At 40.3% G+C, this 22,470-nt stretch overlaps 12 non-coding genes across 12 annotated transcripts; all 12 read right to left on the reverse strand.

Moving 5' to 3' along the window:
• Positions 1–332: 332 nt before the first annotated feature.
• On the reverse strand, positions 333–405 carry TRNAV-CAC (transfer RNA valine (anticodon CAC)). Its single transcript has one exon. It is a non-coding gene; the product is annotated as a tRNA-Val (tRNA).
• A 2,391-nt stretch (positions 406–2,796) lies between these two features.
• TRNAV-UAC (transfer RNA valine (anticodon UAC)) lies at positions 2,797–2,869 on the reverse strand. The gene has a single exon. It is a non-coding gene; the product is annotated as a tRNA-Val (tRNA).
• Positions 2,870–6,692: 3,823 nt separating this feature from the next.
• On the reverse strand, positions 6,693–6,765 carry TRNAV-UAC (transfer RNA valine (anticodon UAC)). The gene has a single exon. It is a non-coding gene; the product is annotated as a tRNA-Val (tRNA).
• A 1,074-nt stretch (positions 6,766–7,839) lies between these two features.
• Positions 7,840–7,912, reverse strand: TRNAV-AAC (transfer RNA valine (anticodon AAC)). The gene has a single exon. It is a non-coding gene; the product is annotated as a tRNA-Val (tRNA).
• A 280-nt stretch (positions 7,913–8,192) lies between these two features.
• On the reverse strand, positions 8,193–8,265 carry TRNAV-CAC (transfer RNA valine (anticodon CAC)). Its single transcript has one exon. It is a non-coding gene; the product is annotated as a tRNA-Val (tRNA).
• Positions 8,266–8,441: 176 nt separating this feature from the next.
• Positions 8,442–8,514, reverse strand: TRNAV-UAC (transfer RNA valine (anticodon UAC)). The gene has a single exon. It is a non-coding gene; the product is annotated as a tRNA-Val (tRNA).
• A 1,655-nt stretch (positions 8,515–10,169) lies between these two features.
• Positions 10,170–10,242, reverse strand: TRNAV-UAC (transfer RNA valine (anticodon UAC)). The gene has a single exon. It is a non-coding gene; the product is annotated as a tRNA-Val (tRNA).
• Positions 10,243–14,064: 3,822 nt separating this feature from the next.
• On the reverse strand, positions 14,065–14,137 carry TRNAV-UAC (transfer RNA valine (anticodon UAC)). The gene has a single exon. It is a non-coding gene; the product is annotated as a tRNA-Val (tRNA).
• Positions 14,138–15,212: 1,075 nt separating this feature from the next.
• On the reverse strand, positions 15,213–15,285 carry TRNAV-AAC (transfer RNA valine (anticodon AAC)). Its single transcript has one exon. It is a non-coding gene; the product is annotated as a tRNA-Val (tRNA).
• Positions 15,286–15,565: 280 nt separating this feature from the next.
• On the reverse strand, positions 15,566–15,638 carry TRNAV-CAC (transfer RNA valine (anticodon CAC)). The gene has a single exon. It is a non-coding gene; the product is annotated as a tRNA-Val (tRNA).
• A 176-nt stretch (positions 15,639–15,814) lies between these two features.
• TRNAV-UAC (transfer RNA valine (anticodon UAC)) lies at positions 15,815–15,887 on the reverse strand. The gene has a single exon. It is a non-coding gene; the product is annotated as a tRNA-Val (tRNA).
• A 1,495-nt stretch (positions 15,888–17,382) lies between these two features.
• On the reverse strand, positions 17,383–17,455 carry TRNAV-UAC (transfer RNA valine (anticodon UAC)). Its single transcript has one exon. It is a non-coding gene; the product is annotated as a tRNA-Val (tRNA).
• Positions 17,456–22,470: the final 5,015 nt, after the last annotated feature.

A 22,470-nucleotide genomic window follows, 5' to 3' on the forward strand; every position in this document is an offset into this window, starting at 1 on the left:
TTAATGAAACATTTACAATTTTTATTACATATTTTACCAGTTTTATTTCTACAAAGGGATTTTGCTTAAATTGAAGTTTATATTGAATGTGTTACTTTTTTCTCCATAGTTTAGTTGTTTGCTATTGTATTTAAAGGAACTATATATTTTGAAACAAATAGGATTTTTATAATATGGGATTATGTTTTCTGCTAAAATGGTCAATAAAAAAGAAACCCAAAATCGTAGTTCTCTTGGTGATGGAAGCCAAAATGTATTGTCATTTGGCAACGAAACCAAGAATTTCACATATTACAAGTCGATAGGAAATTACTTCAACACCAAAATCAGATTGGTTTCACTGGGGATTGAACCCAGGACCTTCTGCGTGTGAAGCAGACGTGATGACCACTACACTATGAAACCTGACAAAAAGTTACTGTGTATTGGCTAGCAGAGCAGAATTGTGACTGACGGGGCCTTTTTATTGCTGAAGGAAAGTATTTTTGGTTAATGAAACATTTACAATTATTATTATATATTTTACTAGTTTTATTCCTACAAAGGGATTTTGCTTAAATTGAAGTTTTTATTGAATGTGTTACTTTTTTCTACATAGTTTAGTCGTTTGCTTTTGTATTTATGGGAACTATATATTTTAAAACAAATAGAATTTTTATAATATGGGATTATGTTTTCTGCTAAAATGGTCATTAAAAAAGAAACCCAAAATCGTAGTTCTCTTTGTGATGGAAGCCAAAATGTATTGTCATTTGGCAACGAAACCAAGAATTTCACATATTACAAGTCGATAGGAAATTACTTCAACACCAAAAACAGATTGGTTTCACTAGGAAATGAACCCAGGACCTTCTGCGTGTGAAGTAGACGTGATGACCACTACACTATGAAACCTTTGAAATCCTGCAAAGTAATGGGAATTAGAGACGAGTTTTGACCGCCAGTGGAAAAAAAACAAATTCGTAGCTCTGTTGGTGATGGAAGCTAAAACATCCCGTTATTCGGCAACAAAGCCAAGAACTTTAAATACTGCAGGTTGATAGGGGATTATTTCAACACCAAGAACACATGGGTTTCACTGGGGATTGAACCCAGGACCTTTTGCGTGTAAAGCAGACGTGATTTCCACTACACTATGAAACCTTTGAAAGCCTGCAAAGTAATGGCAATTAGAGACGAGTTTTGACCGCCAGGAAAAACAAAACAAATTCGTAGCTCTGTTGGGGATGGAAGCCAAAACATCCCATCATTCGGCAACAAAGCCAAGAACTTCATATATTGTAGTATAATTGAGTATTATTTCAACACCAAGAACAGATTGGTTTTACTGGGGTTTGAACGCAGGACCTTCTGCGTGTTAAGCAGACGTGATGACCACTACTCTATGAAACCTGATGGAAAGTTACTGTGTATTGGCTAGCAGAGCAGAATTGTGACTGACGGTGCCTTTTTATTGCTGAAGGAAAGTATTTTTGGTTAATGAAACATTTACAATTTTTATTACATATTTTACCAGTTTTATTCCTACAAAGGGATTTTGCTTAAAAGGAAGTTTACATTGAATGTGTTACTTTTTTCCACATAGTTTAGTTGTTTGCTTTTGTATTTAAAGGAACTATATATTTTGAAACAAACAGGATTTTTATAATATGGGATTATGTTTTCTGCTAAAATGGTCAATAAAAAAGAAACCCAAAATCGTAGTTCTCTTGGTGAGGGAAGCCAAAATATATTATCAGTTGGCAACAAAACCAAGAATTTCATATATTACAGGTTGATAGCAAATTACTTCAACAGCGAAAACGGCTTGTTTTTACTGGGGATTGAATTCAGGACCCTCTGCGTGTGAAGTAGACGTGTTGACCACTCCACTATGAAACCTGTGAAATCCTGCAAAGTAATGGCATTTAGAGACGAGTTTTGACCGCCAGGGGAAAAAAAAAAAAAATTTGTAGTTCTGTTTGTGATGGAAGCCAAAACATACCGTCATTCAGCAACAATGCCGAGAACTTCATATATTGTAGTTGGATAGGGTATTATTTCAACACTAAGAACAGATTGGTTTCATTGGGGATTGAACCCAGGACTTTCTGCATGTTAAGCAGACGTGATGACCACTACACTATGAAACCTGACGAAAAGTTTCTGTGTATTGGCTAGCAGAGAAGAATTGTGACTGACGGGGCTTTTTTATTGCTAAAGGAAAGTATTTTTTGTTAATGAAACATTTACAATTATTATTACATATTTTACCAGTTTTATTCCTACAAAGGGATTTTGCTTAAATTGAAGTTTATATTGAATGTGTTACTTTTTTCTCCATAGTTTGGTCTTTTGCTTTTGTATTTATGGGAACTATATATTTTGAAACAAATAGGATTTTTATAATATGGGATTATGTTTTCTGCTAAAATGGTCAATAAAAAAGAAACCCAAAATCGTAGTTCTCTTTGTGATGGAAGCCAAAATGTATTGTCATTTGGCAACGTAACCAAGAATTTCACATATTACAAGTCGATAGGAAATTACTTCAACACCAAAAACTGATTGGTTTCACTGGGGATTGAACCCAGGACCTTCTGCGTGTGAAGCAGACGTGATGACCTCTACACTATGAAACCTTTGTAATCCTGCAAAGTAATGGCAATTAGAGATGAGTTTTGACCGCCAGGGGAAAAAAACAAATTCGTAGCTCTGTTGGTGATGGAAGCTAAAACATCCCGTTATTCGGCAACAAAGCCAAGAACTTTACATATTGCAGGTTGACAGGGGATTATTTCAACACCAAGAACACATGGGTTTCACTGGGGATTGAACCCAGGACCTCCTGCGTGTAAAGCAGACGTGATTTCCACTACACTATGAAACCTTTGAAAGCCTGCAAAGTAATGGCAATTAGAGACGAGTTTTGACCGCCAGGGAAAAAAAAAACAAATTCGTAGCTCTGTTGGGGATGGAAGCCAAAACATCCCATCATTCGGCAACAAAGCCAAGAACTTCATATATTGTAGTTTAATTGAGTATTATTTCAACACCAAGAACAGATTGGTTTTAATGGGGATTGAACGCAGGACCTTCTGCGTGTTAAGCAGACGTGATGACCACTACTCTATGAAACCTGATGGAAAGTTACTGTGTATTAGCTAGCAGAGCAGAATTGTGACTGACGGGGCCTTTTTATTGCTGAAGGAAAGTATTTTTGGTTAATGAAACATTTACAAATTTTTATTACATATTTTACCAGTTTTATTCCTACAAAGGGATTTTGCTTAAATTGAAGTTTATATTGAATGTGTTACTTTTTTCTCCATAGTTTGGTCTTTTGCTTTTGTATTTAAAGGAACTATATATTTTGAAACAAACAGGATTTTTATAATGCAAAAGAAACAGGAGAGCAGATGTGGTTGAAATGCAAAAGAGAATGACAAATTTTATTACATCATAAAAAACAGTTTTTAGATGTAGCACAGAAAAATACATATAGGTGCAACAACAGAGGGCACTTTGGCACATAAAGAGTTAATCAGAATTAACAAGGCAAGTAGAATACATAAGAAAACAAGTATACAGCACAGATGGCAAAAAATACAAAGTTACATGCCAGGTGATACCAGAGAACAATAGCTGGTGTGCAAGATAAGATAAAGTTATACAGCACACTGGGTTTGTCAGTATATGCAAACAATGATATATACCAGTGGCTAAAAGAATGTAAACACCGCTCACCAGCAATGATATAAAGTGCCAGATAAGTGCAGGAGCCAGAGACCAAAAGATCCCCCTCAGAAGCAAGATAACGCGCTTTTCAGGTCTTGTTAGAATAACCCTTCATCAGACCAAGGAGGGGTGGTGACTCATCTGTTCCCAGAAGCTTTAATAGACCATATGGTTTATCACATGGATCGGACCGGCCAGTCAGTGCAGGTTTAAGCTGGCGCATGCGCGGTCATTGCTAATCCCACTAGCAGATGTGAGTGACATCAAGCCGAGGAGTGCAGGGGAGAGGGCGAAGGCAACGCCCCCCACGAGCAAAAGTCCGCCCTTGAGACATCGCTTAGCATGCCAGGGAGAGAAGAAAGACCAGGCATGTGCACACCACACATACTGGAACATACAAAGATACAGATATACGGGCTCCCACACAAACAGCAGTATAGGAACGCCAAGGAAAGAGGGCAAAGAAATAATGAAATGGCAGGAATCACAAGAATAACAGTAGTTAGCCCTCGACCAAGCAGTATCTAATCCCGGCTGTCATGGGGGAAGCCACCTTGTAATCATAGTCCAGATGCACGATGTATTCAGGTAGTCATATTAACAGAGGCAGTGATCCATAGGGAGCAGAAGATGGAAGCTGCAAAGAAAAGGGCACAAAATGGCATAAAACACTTGCAGCAATAAAATTAGAATATAAAAACAGAGGTAAAAAATTGCATAGGTGGTAAAAAACCACATCTAGCAAAAAAAGGGGGGGGGAGGAGGACAGGGGTCTAAAGGAAGGGGGCAAAGCTAAGGGACTCATTCAGACCAGACGGAGCCATAGTACCCAGTAGGGTGATCCATTTGGTTTCTTTTTGGGCGAGGATCTTTTTAAGGTTCCCGCCCCTATTGCCGCCATGTACGACATCTATCCCTATGACACGCAATGATCTCGCATTACATCCGTGATGGTTCCGAAAATGCCTAGGAAGGGTCTTAAGAGTAGAAATATCGGTCACCGTCTTGGCAGCACCAATGTCTCTCACATGTTCACGCACTCTCACCCGCAATTCCCTAGAAGTTAAACCTATGTATATATTAGGGCAACTACATTTAGCATAATAGATAACATAGGAAGTTGCGCATGAGATATAACACCTAATATCAAATGTCCGACTACCATCTGCGGTGGAAAAGGTCTTACTTGCGAGAGACATTGGTGCACGCAAGACAGCGACCGCAGGGAAAACACCCGCGAATAGGATTAGTAGAACCAAAAGGATGGGAAATCACAGGAACGTAATGACTATGTACGAGAAAATCTCGTAGATTTTTGGAACGGCGTGCCGTCATTAGAGGATAATCAGGGACCAAATCCCTTAGGGTAGGATCAGATTTTAGTATCGGCCAGTGTTTGTTTAATATGGCACGCATGTTATGCCATTCATGGTTGCACGCAGATATGAATCGAGCCTCTCCTGCCCCCGTATTAGCCTGACTAGATGGCTGCAGGAGCTCCTGTCGATTGGTATTCTTTGCCCTATTGTACCCCTTCTTTATGACACGATGGCTATATCCCCTATTAACCAATCTCGATGTTAGATCATTGGCCTGGGACTGAAAATTATCAGATGTAGAGCATATCCGCCTCATTCTGAGAAATTGCCCAACCGGGATGGCTTGGATGGTACTAACAGGATGAGAAGATGAGGCATGTAAAAGGGAGTTGACCGAGGTAGGCTTCCTAAAGACATCCGTCTGTAGTTGCCGACCACGGTCAACTCCAATCATAATATCCAAAAAATCAATAGACTGTAAATCATATCTAAAAGTGAGCTTAAGGTTCAATGAATTATGGTTTAAAACACCCATAAAGTCCGAGAGCTGCTCCACGGTACCCTGCCACAAAACAAAAACATCATCATTATATCTTAACCAGCACTGCGCATGGGTAGCGGCCGGCACGCCCTCGTCGCCAAAAATGCCCCTCTCCCAATGGCCGAGGAACATATTAGCGTACGAAGGCGCACAGGCCGCGCCCATCGCAGTGCCTCTGGTCTGTAAATTAAAACCGGTCTTTGAAAATGAAGAAATTGTGTCTCAGGATAAAGTGGAGCAGCTCCAGGATCAGCTCACATAAATGGCCATCACGGTTGGTATTGCTCAGAAAGAAGCGGACTGCCTCCAGACCATCATCATGGTTAATATTGGTATAAAGTGACTCTATGTCCGACGTGACAAGAAGGGTATCAGAATCCATAAAAATCCCGTCGACCCTATTCAGGACGTCCGTCATATCCTTAACATAAGATGGCAATGTTTCCACAAGAGGTTTTAAATAATAGTCGATAAAGCGACAGACAGGGTCGCATAAGCCATCTATGCCGGATACGATAGGGCGCCCCGGAGGGTGTTCGGGATTCTTGTGGATCTTGGGCAGGAGATAAAAGGTGGGGATTTTGGGAGATGCAACGAAGAGGCCATCAAAAACCTTCTTTGTTATAATTCCTTCATCCAAAGCCCCCTGCAAGATCCGGTATAGCAAATCTGAGAAGGGGAATGTATGTTTAATAGGATTTTTATAATATGGGATTATGTTTTCTGCTAAAATGGTCAATAAAAAAGAAACCCAAAATCGTAGTTCTCTTGGTGATGGAAGCCAAAATGTATTGTCATTTGGCAACGAAACCAAGAATTTCATATATTACAAGTCGATAGGAAAATACTTCAACACCAAAAATAGATTGGTTTCACTGGGGTTGAACCCAAGACCTTCTGCGTATGAAGCAGACGTGATGACCTCTACACTATGAAACCTTTGAAATCATGCAAAGTAATGTCAATTAGAGACGAGTTTTCACCGCCAGGGGAAAAAAAACAAATTCGTTGCTCTGTTGGTGATGGAAGCTAAAATATCCCGTTATTCGGCAACAAAGCTAAGAACTTTATATACTGCAGGTTGATATGGGATTATTTCAACACCAAGAACACATGGGTTTCACTGGGGATTGAACCCAGGACCCTCTGCGTGTAAAGCAGACGTGATTTCCACTACACTATGAAACCTTTGAAAGCCTGCAAAGTAATGGCAATTAGAGACGAGTTTTGACCGCCAGGGAAAAAAAAAACAAATTCGTAGCTCTGTTGGTGATGAAAACCAAAACATCCCGTCATTCGGCAACAAAGCCAAGAACTTCATATATGGCAGGTTGATAGCACTACACTATGAAACCTGATGGAAAGTTACTGTGTATTGGCTAGCAGAGCAGAATTGTGACTGACGGGGCCTTTTTATTGCTGAAGGAAAGTGGAAGCCAAAACATCCCATCATTCGGCAACAAAGCCAAGAACTTCATATATTGTAGTTTAATTGAGTATTATTTCAACACCAAGAACACATTGGTTTTACTGGGGATTGAACGCAGGACCTTCTGCGTGTTAAGCAGACGTGATGACCACTACTCTATGAAACCTGATGGAAAGTTACTGTGTATTGGCTAGCAGAGCAGAATTGTGACTGACGGGGCCTTTTTATTGCTGAAGGAAAGTATTTTTGGTTAATGAAACATTTACAATTTTTATTACATATTTTACCAGTTTTATTCCTACAAAGGGATTTTGCTTAAAAGGAAGTTTACATTGAATGTGTTACTTTTTTCCACATAGTTTAGTTGTTTGCTTTTGTATTTAAAGGAACTATATATTTTGAAACAAACAGGATTTTTATAATATGGGATTATGTTTTCTGCTAAAATGGTCAATAAAAAAGAAACCCAAAATCGTAGTTCTCTTGGTGATGGAAGCCAAAATATATTATCAGTTGGCAACAAAACCAAGAATTTCATATGTTACAGGTTGATAGCAAATTACTTCAACAGCGAAAACGGCTTGTTTTTACTGGGGATTGAACCCAGGACCTTCTGCGTGTGAAGTAGACGTGATGACTTCTACACTATGAAACCTGTGAAATCCTGCAAAGTAATGGCATTTAGAGACGAGTTTTGACCGCCAGGGAAAAAAAAATAATAATTTGTAGTTCTGTTTGTGATGGAAGCCAAAACATCCCGTCATTCGGCAACAAAGCCGAGAACTTCATATATTGTAGCTGGATAGCGTATTATGTCAACACTAAGAACAGATTGGTTTCACTGGGGATTGAACCCAGGACCTTCTGCATGTTAAGCAGACGTGATGGCCACTACACTATGAAACCTGACAAAAAGTTACTGTGTATTGTCTAGCAGAGCAGAATTGTGACTGACGGGGCCTTTTTATTGCTGAAGGAAAGTATTTTTGGTTAATGAAACATTTACAATTATTATTACATATTTTACCAGTTTTATTCCTACAAAGGGATTTTGCTTAAATTGAAGTTTATATTGATCGTAGTTCTCTTTGTGATGGAAGCCAAAAGGAATTGTCATTTGGCAACGAAACCAAGAATTTCACATATTACAAGTCGATAGGTAATTACTTCAACACCAAAAACTGCTTGGTTTCACTGGGGATTGAACCCAGGACCTTCTGCGTGTGAAGCAGACGTGATGACCACTACACTATGAAACCTTTGAAATCCTGCAAAGTAATGGCAATTAGAGACGAGTTTTGACCGCCAAGGGAAAATAAACATATTCGTAGCTCTGTTGGTGATGGAAGCTAAAACATCCCGTTATTCGGCAACAAAGCCAAGAACTTTATATACTGCATGTTGATAGGGGATTATTTCAACACCAGGAACACATGGGTTTCACTGGGGATTGAACCCAGGACCTTCTGCGTGTAAAGCAGACGTGATTTCCACTACACTATGAAACCTTTGAAAGCCTGCAAAGTAATGGCAATTAGAGACGAGTTTTGACCGCCAGGGAAAAAAAAAACAAATTCGTAGCTCTGTTGGGGATGGAAGCCAAAACATCCCATCATTCGGCAACAAAGCCAAGAACTTCATATATTGTAGTATAATTGAGTATTATTTCAACACCAAGAACAGATTGGTTTTACTGGGGTTTGAACGCAGGACCTTCTGCGTGTTAAGCAGACGTGATGACCACTACTCTATGAAACCTGATGGAAAGTTACTGTGTATTGGCTAGCAGAGCAGAATTGTGACTGACGGGGCCTTTTTATTGCTGAAGGAAAGTATTTTTGGTTAATGAAACATTTACAATTTTTATTACATATTTTACCAGTTTTATTCCTACAAAGGGATTTTGCTTAAAAGGAAGTTTACATTGAATGTGTTACTTTTTTCCACATAGTTTAGTTGTTTGCTTTTGTATTTAAAGGAACTATATATTTTGAAACAAACAGGATTTTTATAATATGGGATTATGTTTTCTGCTAAAATGGTCAATAAAAAAGAAACCCAAAATCGTAGTTCTCTTGGTGAGGGAAGCCAAAATATATTATCAGTTGGCAACAAAACCAAGAATTTCATATATTACAGGTTGATAGCAAATTACTTCAACAGCGAAAACGGCTTGTTTTTACTGGGGATTGAATTCAGGACCCTCTGCGTGTGAAGTAGACGTGTTGACCACTCCACTATGAAACCTGTGAAATCCTGCAAAGTAATGGCATTTAGAGACGAGTTTTGACCGCCAGGGGAAAAAAAAAAAAAAATTTGTAGTTCTGTTTGTGATGGAAGCCAAAACATACCGTCATTCAGCAACAATGCCGAGAACTTCATATATTGTAGTTGGATAGGGTATTATTTCAACACTAAGAACAGATTGGTTTCATTGGGGATTGAACCCAGGACTTTCTGCATGTTAAGCAGACGTGATGACCACTACACTATGAAACCTGACGAAAAGTTTCTGTGTATTGGCTAGCAGAGAAGAATTGTGACTGACGGGGCTTTTTTATTGCTAAAGGAAAGTATTTTTTGTTAATGAAACATTTACAATTATTATTACATATTTTACCAGTTTTATTCCTACAAAGGGATTTTGCTTAAATTGAAGTTTATATTGAATGTGTTACTTTTTTCTCCATAGTTTGGTCTTTTGCTTTTGTATTTATGGGAACTATATATTTTGAAACAAATAGGATTTTTATAAAATGGGATTATGTTTTCTGCTAAAATGGTCAATAAAAAAGAAACCCAAAATCGTAGTTCTCTTTGTGAAGGAAGCCAAAATGTATTGTCATTTGGCAACGTAACCAAGAATTTCACATATTACAAGTCGATAGGAAATTACTTCAACACCAAAAACAGATTGGTTTCACTGGGGATTGAACCCAGGACCTTCTGCGTGTGAAGCAGACGTGATGACCTCTACACTATGAAACCTTTGTAATCCTGCAAAGTAATGGCAATTAGAGATGAGTTTTGACCGCCAGGGGAAAAAAACAAATTCGTAGCTCTGTTGGTGATGGAAGCTAAAACATCCCGTTATTCGGCAACAAAGCCAAGAACTTTACATATTGCAGGTTGATAGGGGATTATTTCAACACCAAGAACACATGGGTTTCACTGGGGATTGAACCCAGGACCTCCTGCATGTAAAGCAGACGTGATTTCCACTACACTATGAAACCTTTGAAAGCCTGCAAAGTAATGGCAATTAGAGACGAGTTTTGACCGCCAGGGAAAAAAAAAACAAATTCGTAGCTCTGTTGGGGATGGAAGCCAAAACATCCCATCATTCGGCAACAAAGCCAAGAACTTCATATATTGTAGTTTAATTGAGTATTATTTCAACACCAAGAACAGATTGGTTTTAATGGGGATTGAACGCAGGACCTTCTGCGTGTTAAGCAGACGTGATGACCACTACTCTATGAAACCTGATGGAAAGTTACTGTGTATTAGCTAGCAGAGCAGAATTGTGACTGACGGGGCCTTTTTATTGCTGAAGGAAAGTATTTTTGGTTAATGAAACATTTACAATTTTTATTACATATTTTACCAGTTTTATTCCTACAAAGGGATTTTGCTTAAATTGAAGTTTATATTGAATGTGTTACTTTTTTCTCCATAGTTTGGTCTTTTGCTTTTGTATTTAAAGGAACTATATATTTTGAAACAAACAGGATTTTTATAATGCAAAAGAAACAGGAGAGCAGATGTGGTTGAAATGCAAAAGAGAATGACAAATTTTATTACATCATAAAAAACAGTTTTTAGATGTAGCACAGAAAAATACATATAGGTGCAACAACAGAGGGCACTTTGGCACATAAAGAGTTAATCAGAATTAACAAGGCAAGTAGAATACATAAGACAACAAGTATACAGCACAGATGGCAAAAAATACAAAGTTACATGCCAGGTGATACCAGAGAACAATAGCTGGTGTGCAAGATAAGATAAAGTTATACAGCACACTGGGTTTGTCAGTATATGCAAACAATGATATATACCAGTGGCTAAAAGAATGTAAACACCGCTCACCAGCAATGATATAAAGTGCCAGATAAGTGCAGGAGCCAGAGACCAAAAGATCCCCCTCAGAAGCAAGATAACGCGCTTTTCAGGTCTTGTTAGAATAACCCTTCATCAGACCAAGGAGGGGTGGTGACTCATCTGTTCCCAGAAGCTTTAATAGACCATATGGTTTATCACATGGATCGGACCGGCCAGTCAGTGCAGGTTTAAGCTGGCGCATGCGCGGTCATTGCTAATCCCACTAGCAGATGTGAGTGACGTCAAGCCGAGGAGTGCAGGGGAGAGGGCGAAGGCAACGCCCCCCACGAGCAAAAGTCCGCCCTTGAGACATCGCTTAGCATGCCAGGGAGAGAAGAAAGACCAGGCATGTGCACACCACACATACTGGAACATACAAAGATACAGATATACGGGCTCCCACACAAACAGCAGTATAGGAACGCCAAGGAAAGAGGGCAAAGAAATAATGAAATGGCAGGAATCACAAGAATAACAGTAGTTAGCCCTCGACCAAGCAGTATCTAATCCCGGCTGTCATGGGGGAAGCCACCTTGTAATCATAGTCCAGATGCACGATGTATTCAGGTAGTCATATTAACAGAGGCAGTGATCCATAGGGAGCAGAAGATGGAAGCTGCAAAGAAAAGGGCACAAAATGGCATAAAACACTTGCAGCAATAAAATTAGAATATAAAAACAGAGGTAAAAAATTGCATAGGTGGTAAAAAACCACATCTAGCAAAAAAAGGGGGGGGGAGGAGGACAGGGGTCTAAAGGAAGGGGGCAAAGCTAAGGGACTCATTCAGACCAGACGGAGCCATAGTACCCAGTAGGGTGATCCATTTGGTTTCTTTTTGGGCGAGGATCTTTTTAAGGTTCCCGCCCCTATTGCCGCCATGTACGACATCTATCCCTATGACACGCAATGATCTCGCATTACATCCGTGATGGTTCCGAAAATGCCTAGGAAGGGTCTTAAGAGTAGAAATATCGGTCACCGTCTTGGCAGCACCAATGTCTCTCACATGTTCACGCACTCTCACCCGCAATTCCCTAGAAGTTAAACCTATGTATATATTAGGGCAACTACATTTAGCATAATAGATAACATAGGAAGTTGCGCATGAGATATAACACCTAATATCAAATGTCCGACTACCATCTGCGGTGGAAAAGGTCTTACTTGCGAGAGACATTGGTGCACGCAAGACAGCGACCGCAGGGAAAACACCCGCGAATAGGATTAGTAGAACCAAAAGGATGGGAAATCACAGGAACGTAATGACTATGTACGAGAAAATCTCGTAGATTTTTGGAACGGCGTGCCGTCATTAGAGGATAATCAGGGACCAAATCCCTTAGGGTAGGATCAGATTTTAGTATCGGCCAGTGTTTGTTTAATATGGCACGCATGTTATGCCATTCATGGTTGCACGCAGATATGAATCGAGCCTCTCCTGCCCCCGTATTCGCCTGACTAGATGGCTGCAGGAGCTCCTGTCGATTGGTATTCTTTGCCCTATTGTACCCCTTCTTTATGACACGATGGCTATATCCCCTATTAACCAATCTCGATGTTAGATCATTGGCCTGGGACTGAAAATTATCAGATGTAGAGCATATCCGCCTCATTCTGAGAAATTGCCCAACCGGGATGGCTTGGATGGTACTAACAGGATGAGAAGATGAGGCATGTAAAAGGGAGTTGACCGAGGTAGGCTTCCTAAAGACATCCGTCTGTAGTTGCCGACCACGGTCAACTCCAATCATAATATCCAAAAAATCAATAGACTGTAAATCATATCTAAAAGTGAGCTTAAGGTTCAATGAATTATGGTTTAAAACACCCATAAAGTCCGAGAGCTGCTCCACGGTACCCTGCCACAAAACAAAAACATCATCATTATATCTTAACCAGCACTGCGCATGGGTAGTGGCCGGCACGCCCTCGTCGCCAAAAATGCCCCTCTCCCAATGGCCGAGGAACATATTAGCATACGAAGGCGCACAGGCCGCGCCCATCGCAGTGCCTCTGGTCTGTAAATTAAAACCGGTCTTTGAAAATGAAGAAATTGTGTCTCAGGATAAAGTGGAGCAGCTCCAGGATCAGCTCACATAAATGGCCATCACGGTTGGTATTGCTCAGAAAGAAGCGGACTGCCTCCAGACCATCATCATGGTTAATATTGGTATAAAGTGACTCTATGTCCGATGTGACAAGAAGGGTATCAGAATCCATAAAAATCCCGTCGACCCTATTCAGGACGTCCGTCATATCCTTAACATAAGATGGCAATGTTTCCACAAGAGGTTTTAAATAATAGTCGATAAAGCGACAGACAGGGTCGCATAAGCCATCTATGCCGGATACGATAGGGCGCCCCGGAGGGTGTTCGGGATTCTTGTGGATCTTGGGCAGGAGATAAAAGGTGGGGATTTTGGGAGATGCAACGAAGAGGCCATCAAAAACCTTCTTTGTTATAATTCCTTCATCCAAAGCCCCCTGCAAGATCCGGTATAGCAAATCTGAGAAGGGGAATCTATGTTTAATAGGATTTTTATAATATGGGATTATGTTTTCTGCTAAAATGGTCAATAAAAAAGAAACCCAAAATCGTAGTTCTCTTGGTGATGGAAGCCAAAATGTATTGTCATTTGGCAACGAAACCAAGAATTTCATATATTACAAGTCGATAGGAAAATACTTCAACACCAAAAATAGATTGGTTTCACTGGGGTTGAACCCAAGACCTTCTGCGTATGAAGCAGACGTGATGACCTCTACACTATGAAACCTTTGAAATCATGCAAAGTAATGTCAATTAGAGACGAGTTTTCACCGCCAGGGGAAAAAAAACAAATTCGTTGCTCTGTTGGTGATGGAAGCTAAAATATCCCGTTATTCGGCAACAAAGCTAAGAACTTTATATACTGCAGGTTGATATGGGATTATTTCAACACCAAGAACACATGGGTTTCACTGGGGATTGAACCCAGGACCCTCTGCGTGTAAAGCAGACGTGATTTCCACTACACTATGAAACCTTTGAAAGCCTGCAAAGTAATGGCAATTAGAGACGAGTTTTGACCGCCAGGGAAAAAAAAAACAAATTCGTAGCTCTGTTGGTGATGAAAACCAAAACATCCCGTCATTCGGCAACAAAGCCAAGAACTTCATATATGGCAGGTTGATAGCACTACACTATGAAACCTGATGGAAAGTTACTGTGTATTGGCTAGCAGAGCAGAATTGTGACTGACGGGGCCTTTTTATTGCTGAAGGAAAGTGGAAGCCAAAACATCCCATCATTCGGCAACAAAGCCAAGAACTTCATATATTGTAGTTTAATTGAGTATTATTTCAACACCAAGAACACATTGGTTTTACTGGGGATTGAACGCAGGACCTTCTGCGTGTTAAGCAGACGTGATGACCACTACTCTATGAAACCTGATGGAAAGTTACTGTGTATTGGCTAGCAGAGCAGAATTGTGACTGACGGGGCCTTTTTATTGCTGAAGGAAAGTATTTTTGGTTAATGAAACATTTACAATTTTTATTACATATTTTACCAGTTTTATTCCTACAAAGGGATTTTGCTTAAAAGGAAGTTTACATTGAATGTGTTACTTTTTTCCACATAGTTTAGTTGTTTGCTTTTGTATTTAAAGGAACTATATATTTTGAAACAAACAGGATTTTTATAATATGGGATTATGTTTTCTGCTAAAATGGTCAATAAAAAAGAAACCCAAAATCGTAGTTCTCTTGGTGATGGAAGCCAAAATATATTATCAGTTGGCAACAAAACCAAGAAATTCATATGTTACAGGTTGATAGCAAATTACTTCAACAGCGAAAACGTGCTTGTTTTTACTGGGGATTGAACCCAGGACCTTCTGCGTGTGAAGTAGACGTGATGACTTCTCCACTATGAAACCTGTGAAATCCTGCAAAGTAATGGCATTTAGAGACGAGTTTTGACCGCCAGGGAAAAAAAAATAATAATTTGTAGTTCTGTTTGTGATGGAAGCCAAAACATCCCGTCATTCGGCAACAAAGCCGAGAACTTCATATATTGTAGCTGGATAGCGTATTATGTCAACACTAAGAACAGATTGGTTTCACTGGGGATTGAACCCAGGACCTTCTGCATGTTAAGCAGACGTGATGGCCACTACACTATGAAACCTGACAAAAAGTTACTGTGTATTGTCTAGCAGAGCAGAATTGTGACTGACGGGGCCTTTTTATTGCTGAAGGAAAGTATTTTTGGTTAATGAAACATTTACAATTATTATTACATATTTTACCAGTTTTATTCCTACAAAGGGATTTTGCTTAAATTGAAGTTTATATTGATCGTAGTTCTCTTTGTGATGGAAGCCAAAAGGAATTGTCATTTGGCAACGAAACCAAGAATTTCACATATTACAAGTCGATAGGTAATTACTTCAACACCAAAAACTGCTTGGTTTCACTGGGGATTGAACCCAGGACCTTCTGCGTGTGAAGCAGACGTGATGACCACTACACTATGAAACCTTTGAAATCCTGCAAAGTAATGGCAATTAGAGACGAGTTTTGACCGCCAAGGGAAAATAAACATATTCGTAGCTCTGTTGGTGATGGAAGCTAAAACATCCCGTTATTCGGCAAAAAAGCCAAGAACTTTATATACTGCATGTTGATAGGGGATTATTTCAACACCAGGAACACATGGGTTTCACTGGGGATTGAACCCAGGACCTTCTGCGTGTAAAGCAGACGTGATTTCCACTACACTATGAAACCTTTGAAAGCCTGCAAAGTAATGGCAATTAGAGACGAGTTTTGACCGCCAGGGAAACGTGGCAGACGTGATGACCACTACTCTATGAAACCTGATGGAAAGTTACTGTGTATTGGCTAGCAGAGCAGAATTGTGACTGACGGGGCCTTTTTATTGCTGAAGGAAAGTATTTTTGGTTAATGAAACATTTACAATTTTTATTACATATTTTACCAGTTTTATTCCTACAAAGGGATTTTGCTTAAAAGGAAGTTTACATTGAATGTGTTACTTTTTTCCACATAGTTTAGTTGTTTGCTTTTGTATTTAAAGGAACTATATATTTTGAAACAAACAGGATTTTTATAATATGGGATTGTGTTTTCTGCTAAAATGGTCAATAAAAAAGAAACCCAAAATCGTAGTTCTCTTGGTGAGGGAAGCCAAAATATATTATCAGTTGGCAACAAAACCAAGAATTTCATATATTACAGGTTGATAGCAAATTACTTCAACAGCGAAAGCGGCTTGTTTTTACTGGGGATTGAATTCAGGACCCTCTGCGTGTGAAGTAGACGTGTTGACCACTCCACTATGAAACCTGTGAAATCCTGCAAAGTAATGGCATTTAGAGACGAGTTTTGACCGCCAGGGGAAAAAAAAAAAAAAATTTGTAGTTCTGTTTGTGATGGAAGCCAAAACATACCGTCATTCAGCAACAATGCCGAGAACTTCATATATTGTAGTTGGATAGGGTATTATTTCAACACTAAGAACAGATTGGTTTCATTGGGGATTGAACCCAGGACTTTCTGCATGTTAAGCAGACGTGATGACCACTACACTATGAAACCTGACGAAAAGTTTCTGTGTATTGGCTAGCAGAGAAGAATTGTGACTGACGGGGCTTTTTTATTGCTAAAGGAAAGTATTTTTTGTTAATGAAACATTTACAATTATTATTACATATTTTACCAGTTTTATTCCTACAAAGGGATTTTGCTTAAATTGAAGTTTATATTGAATGTGTTACTTTTTTCTCCATAGTTTGGTCTTTTCCTTTTGTATTTATGGGAACTATATATTTTGAAACAAATAGGATTTTTATAATATGGGATTATGTTTTCTGCTAAAATGGTCAATAAAAAAGAAACCCAAAATCGTAGTTCTCTTTGTGATGGAAGCCAAAATGTATTGTCATTTGGCAACGTAACCAAGAATTTGACATATTACAAGTCGATAGGAAATTACTTCAACACCAAAAACAGATTGGTTTCACTGGGGATTGAACCCAGGACCTTCTGCGTGTGAAGCAGACGTGATGACCTCTACACTATGAAACCTTTGTAATCCTGCAAAGTAATGGCAATTAGAGATGAGTTTTGACCGCCAGGGGAAAAAAACAAATTCGTAGCTCTGTTGGTGATGGAAGCTAAAACATCCCGTTATTCGGCAACAAAGCCAAGAACTTTACATATTGCAGGTTGATAGGGGATTATTTCAACACCAAGAACACATGGGTTTCACTGGGGATTGAACCCAGGACCTCCTGCGTGTAAAGCAGACGTGATTTCCACTACACTATGAAACCTTTGAAAGCCTGCAAAGTAATGGCAATTAGAGACGAGTTTTGACCGCCAGGGAAAAAAAAAACAAATTCGTAGCTCTGTTGGGGATGGAAGCCAAAACATCCCATCATTCGGCAACAAATCCAAGAACTTCATATATTGTAGTTTAATTGAGTATTATTTCAACACCAAGAACAGATTGGTTTTAATGGGGATAGAACGCAGGACCTTCTGCGTGTTAAGCAGACGTGATGACCACTACTCTATGAAACCTGATGGAAAGTTACTGTGTATTAGCTAGCAGAGCAGAATTGTGACTGACGGGGCCTTTTTATTGCTGAAGGAAAGTATTTTTGGTTAATGAAACATTTACAATTTTTATTACATATTTTACCAGTTTTATTCCTACAAAGGGATTTTGCTTAAATTGAAGTTTATATTGAATGTGTTACTTTTTTCTCCATAGTTTGGTCTTTTGCTTTTGTATTTAAAGGAACTATATATTTTGAAACAAACAGGATTTTTATAATGCAAAAGAAACAGGAGAGCAGATGTGGTTGAAATGCAAAAGAGAATGACAAATTTTATTACATCATAAAAAACAGTTTTTAGATGTAGCACAGAAAAATACATATAGGTGCAACAACAGAGGGCACTTTGGCACATAAAGAGTTAATCAGAATTAACAAGGCAAGTAGAATACATAAGACAACAAGTATACAGCACAGATGGCAAAAAATACAAAGTTACATGCCAGGTGATACCAGAGAACAATAGCTGGTGTGCAAGATAAGATAAAGTTATACAGCACACTGGGTTTGTCAGTATATGCAAACAATGATATATACCAGTGGCTAAATGAATGTAAACACCGCTCACCAGCAATGATATAAAGTGCCAGATAAGTGCAGGAGCCAGAGACCAAAAGATCCCCCTCAGAAGCAAGATAACGCGCTTTTCAGGTCTTGTTAGAATAACCCTTCATCAGACCAAGGAGGGGTGGTGACTCATCTGTTCCCAGAAGCTTTAATAGACCATATGGTTTATCACATGGATCGGACCGGCCAGTCAGTGCAGGTTTAAGCTGGCGCATGCGCGGTCATTGCTAATCCCACTAGCAGATGTGAGTGACGTCAAGCCGAGGAGTGCAGGGGAGAGGGCGAAGGCAACGCCCCCCCACGAGCAAAACTCCGCCCTTGAGACATCGCTAAGCAGCACTGTGATGTCCAGCAATCAAAATACAGGGAAGCCCATTTTGTTTTTAGTTATTTAAATAAATAATTAAAAAAAAATATATATGGGCTCCCGCTGCATTTTTTGTATTGCTAGGTAAGGGTAATCCAAGCAGCTACTGGCTGCTAACCCCCACTGCTTGGTGTTACCTTCACTGGCAATGGAAAATCCAGGGAAGCATTTTTTATTTTTTTTGCCAAAAAACTACAAAAAAAGGACGTGAGCTTCGCCATATTTTTGTATGCTAGCCAGGTATAGCAGGCAGGTGCTGGAAGAGTTGGATACAGCGCCAGAAGATGGCGCTTCTTTGAAAATGCCATTTTCTGAGGCGGCTGCAGACTGCAATTCGCAGCAGTGGGGCCCAGAAAGCTCAGGCCAACCTGTGCTGCGGATTCCAATCCCCAGCTGCCTAGTTGTACCTGGCTGGACACAAAAATGGGGCGAAGCCTACGTCATTTGTTTTCTAATTATTTAATGAAATTCATGAAATAATAGAAAAAGGGCTTCCCTTTATTTTTGGTTCCCAGCCGGGTACAAATAGGCAACTGGGGGTTGGGGGCAGCCGTACCTGCCTGCTGTACCTGGCTAGCATACAAAAATATGGCGAAGCCCACATAATTTTTTCAGGGGGCAAAAAACTTCTGCATACAGTCCTGGATGGAGTATGCTGAGCCTTGTAGTTCTGCAGCTGCTGTGTGTCTGTATGGAGAAGAGCAGACAGCAGCTGCAGAACTACAAGGCTCAGCATACTCCATCCAGGACGGTATGCAGAATATTTTTGCCCACCAAAAAAATGACGTGGGCTTCGCCATATTTTTGTATGCTAGCCAGGTACAGCAGGCAGCCACGGGCTGCCTCCAACCCCCACTTGCCTATTTGTACCCGGCTGGGAACCAAAAATATAGGGAAGCCCGTTTTTTTTAATTATTTCACTTATTTCATGAAATAATTAAAAAACAAATGACGTGGGCTTCGCCCCATTTTTTGTGTCCAGCCGGGTACAACTAGGCAGCTGGGGATTGGAATCCGCAGCACAGGTTAGCCCGAGGTTTCTGGGCGCCTCTGCTGCGAATTTCAGTCCGCAGCCGTCCCAGAAAATGGCGCTCTCATAGAAGCGCCATCATCTGGCGCTGTATCCAACTCTTCCAACAGCCCTGAAGCCGGGTGGCTTGTTGGGTAATCATGAGTTAATACTGGCTTTGTTTTACTAGCCAGTATTAAGCCAGAGATTCTTAATGTCAGGCACCTTTGACCCGGCCATTAAGAATCTCCAATAAAGGGTTAAAAAAAAACACCACACAGAGAAAAAAATACTTTAATAGAAATAAATACACAGACACATTAGAGACTCCATCTTTATTACCCCCTGTCAGCCCTCCAGGATCCTGCTCTTCTGTCTTCTTTCTTTCTAGTGTAGTAGTAGTGACGATTGTAGTGAGGATGAGGTTCACCAGCTCATCACTTGGGGCTGAGGAACCTCATCCTCACTACAATCCTCACTAGTGTAGTAGTAGTGACGATTGTAGTGAGGATGAGTTTACCCAGCTCATCACTTGGGGCTGAGGAACCTCATCCTCACTACAATCATCACTAGTGTAGTAGTAGTGACGATTGTAGTGAGGATGAGTTTACCCAGCTCATCACTTGGGGCTGAGGAACCTCATCCTCACTACAATCATCACTAGTGTAGTAGTAGTGACGATTGTAGTGAGATTGAGTTTACCCAGCTCATCACTTGGGGCTGAGGAACCTCATCCTCACTACAATCATCACTAGTGTAGTAGTAGTGACGATTGTATTGAGGATGAGTTTACCCAGCTCATCACTTGGGGCTGAGGAACCTCATCCTCACTACAATCCTCACTAGTGTAGTAGTAGTGACGATTGTAGTGAGGATGAGTTTACCCAGCTCATCACTTGGGGCTGAGGAACCTCATCCTCACTACAATCGGGAAGCAGCGTGCAGCCTTCACTCCGTGAGTGATCAGTGCTGGCTGTCAGCGGTAACAGCGGTAACGCTGACAGACGTGTTACCATAGCAACGGTGCTCTCGGAGCCGCGGTTAGCGGTGACGTCACCGCTAACTGCGTTGCTATGGCAACGGTGATCTCCGTTAATGACCGGCTGTGTCAGCCGGTCCCTAACGGAACGGGGAGTCGACCGTGTGCTAGAGCATGTCGCCGGTACACGGCGATACACATATGTGCACCGTGTACCGGAGAGATGCACTCGCAGGTCCTACATGACGCGTCATAGTCATGTGACCAGTCTGTAGCCAATGAGATAATAGCCACGTGACTGGTCACATGGCTATTTTGACGTCATGATAGGTCCTGCATCTCAGCTGGCAGTGCTGGTCACGTGGAGGATTCAGCGATCATCGGATGGAATAGCGGCAGGAGACAGAGTACAGGAGGGATCGCGGGCACCGGTAAGTGTTATGGCAATGTTTATTAACTGTTTGTGTACATTTATAATGCATTTTTATGTGTTTTTGATTGCCTCCCATTATAGCCTATTGGTTCGAGTTCGGTTCGTCGAACGTTCGACGAACCGAACTCGAACGGGACCCCCGTTCGGCAAACCGACTCGAGCCGAACCGCGACCAGTTCGCTCATCTCTAGTCCTGGGTTCAATCCCCAGTGAAACCAATCTGTTCTTAGTGTTGAAATAATACGCTATCCAACTACAATATATGAAGTTCTCGGCTTTGTTGCCGAACGACGGGATGTTTTGGCTTCCATCACAAACAGAACTACAAATTATTTTTTTTTTTCCCCTGGCGGTCAAAACGCGTCTCTAAATGCCATTACTTTGCAGGATTTCACAGGTTTTATATGGAGTCGTCATCACGTTTACTTCTCACGCAGAAGGTTCTGGGTTCAATCCCCAGTAAAAACTAGCCGTTTTCGCTGTTTAAGTAATTTGCTATCAACCTGTATCATATGAAATTCTTTGTTTTGTTGCCAACTGATAATATATTTTGGCTTCCATCACCAAGAGAACTACGATTTTGGGTTTCTTTTTTATTGACCATTTTAGCAGAAAACATAATCCCATATTATAAAAATCCTGTTTGTTTCAAAAATATAGTTCCTTTAAATACAAAAGCAAACAACTAAACTATGTGGAAAAAAGGAACACATTCAATGTAAACTTCCTTTTAAGCAAAATCCCTTTGTAGGAATAAAACTGGTAAAATATGTAATAAAAATTGTAAATGTTTCATTAACCAAAAATACTTTCCTTCAGCAATAAAAAGGCCCCGTCAGTCACAATTCTGCTCTGCTGGCCAATACACAGTAACTTTCCATCAGGTTTCATAGAGTAGTGGTCATCACGTCTGCTTAACATGCAGAAGGTCCTGCGTTCAATCCCCAGTAAAACCAATCTGTTCTTGGTGTTGAAATAATACTCAATTAAACTACAATATATGAAGTTCTTGGCTTTGTTGCCGAATGATGGGATGTTTTGGCTTCCATCCCCAACAGAGCTACGAATTTGTTTTTTTTTTCCCTGGCGGTCAAAACTCGTCTCTAATTGCCATTACTTTGCAGGGTTTCAAAGGTTTCATAGTGTAGTGGAAATCACGTCTGCTTTACACGCAGAAGGTCCTGGGTTCAATCCCCAGTTAAACCCATGTGTTCTTGGTGTTGAAATAATCCCCTATCAACCTGCAGTATATAAAGTTCTTGGCTTTGTTGCCGATTAACGGGATGTTTTAGCTTCCATCACTAACAGAGCTACGAATTTGTTTTTTTTCCCCTGGCGGTCAAAACTCGACTCTAATTGCCATTACTTTGCA

The sequence above is a fragment of the Anomaloglossus baeobatrachus genome, chromosome 2 (assembly GCF_048569485.1).
Source record: "Anomaloglossus baeobatrachus isolate aAnoBae1 chromosome 2, aAnoBae1.hap1, whole genome shotgun sequence".
Classification (NCBI taxonomy): domain Eukaryota; kingdom Metazoa; phylum Chordata; class Amphibia; order Anura; family Aromobatidae; genus Anomaloglossus; species Anomaloglossus baeobatrachus.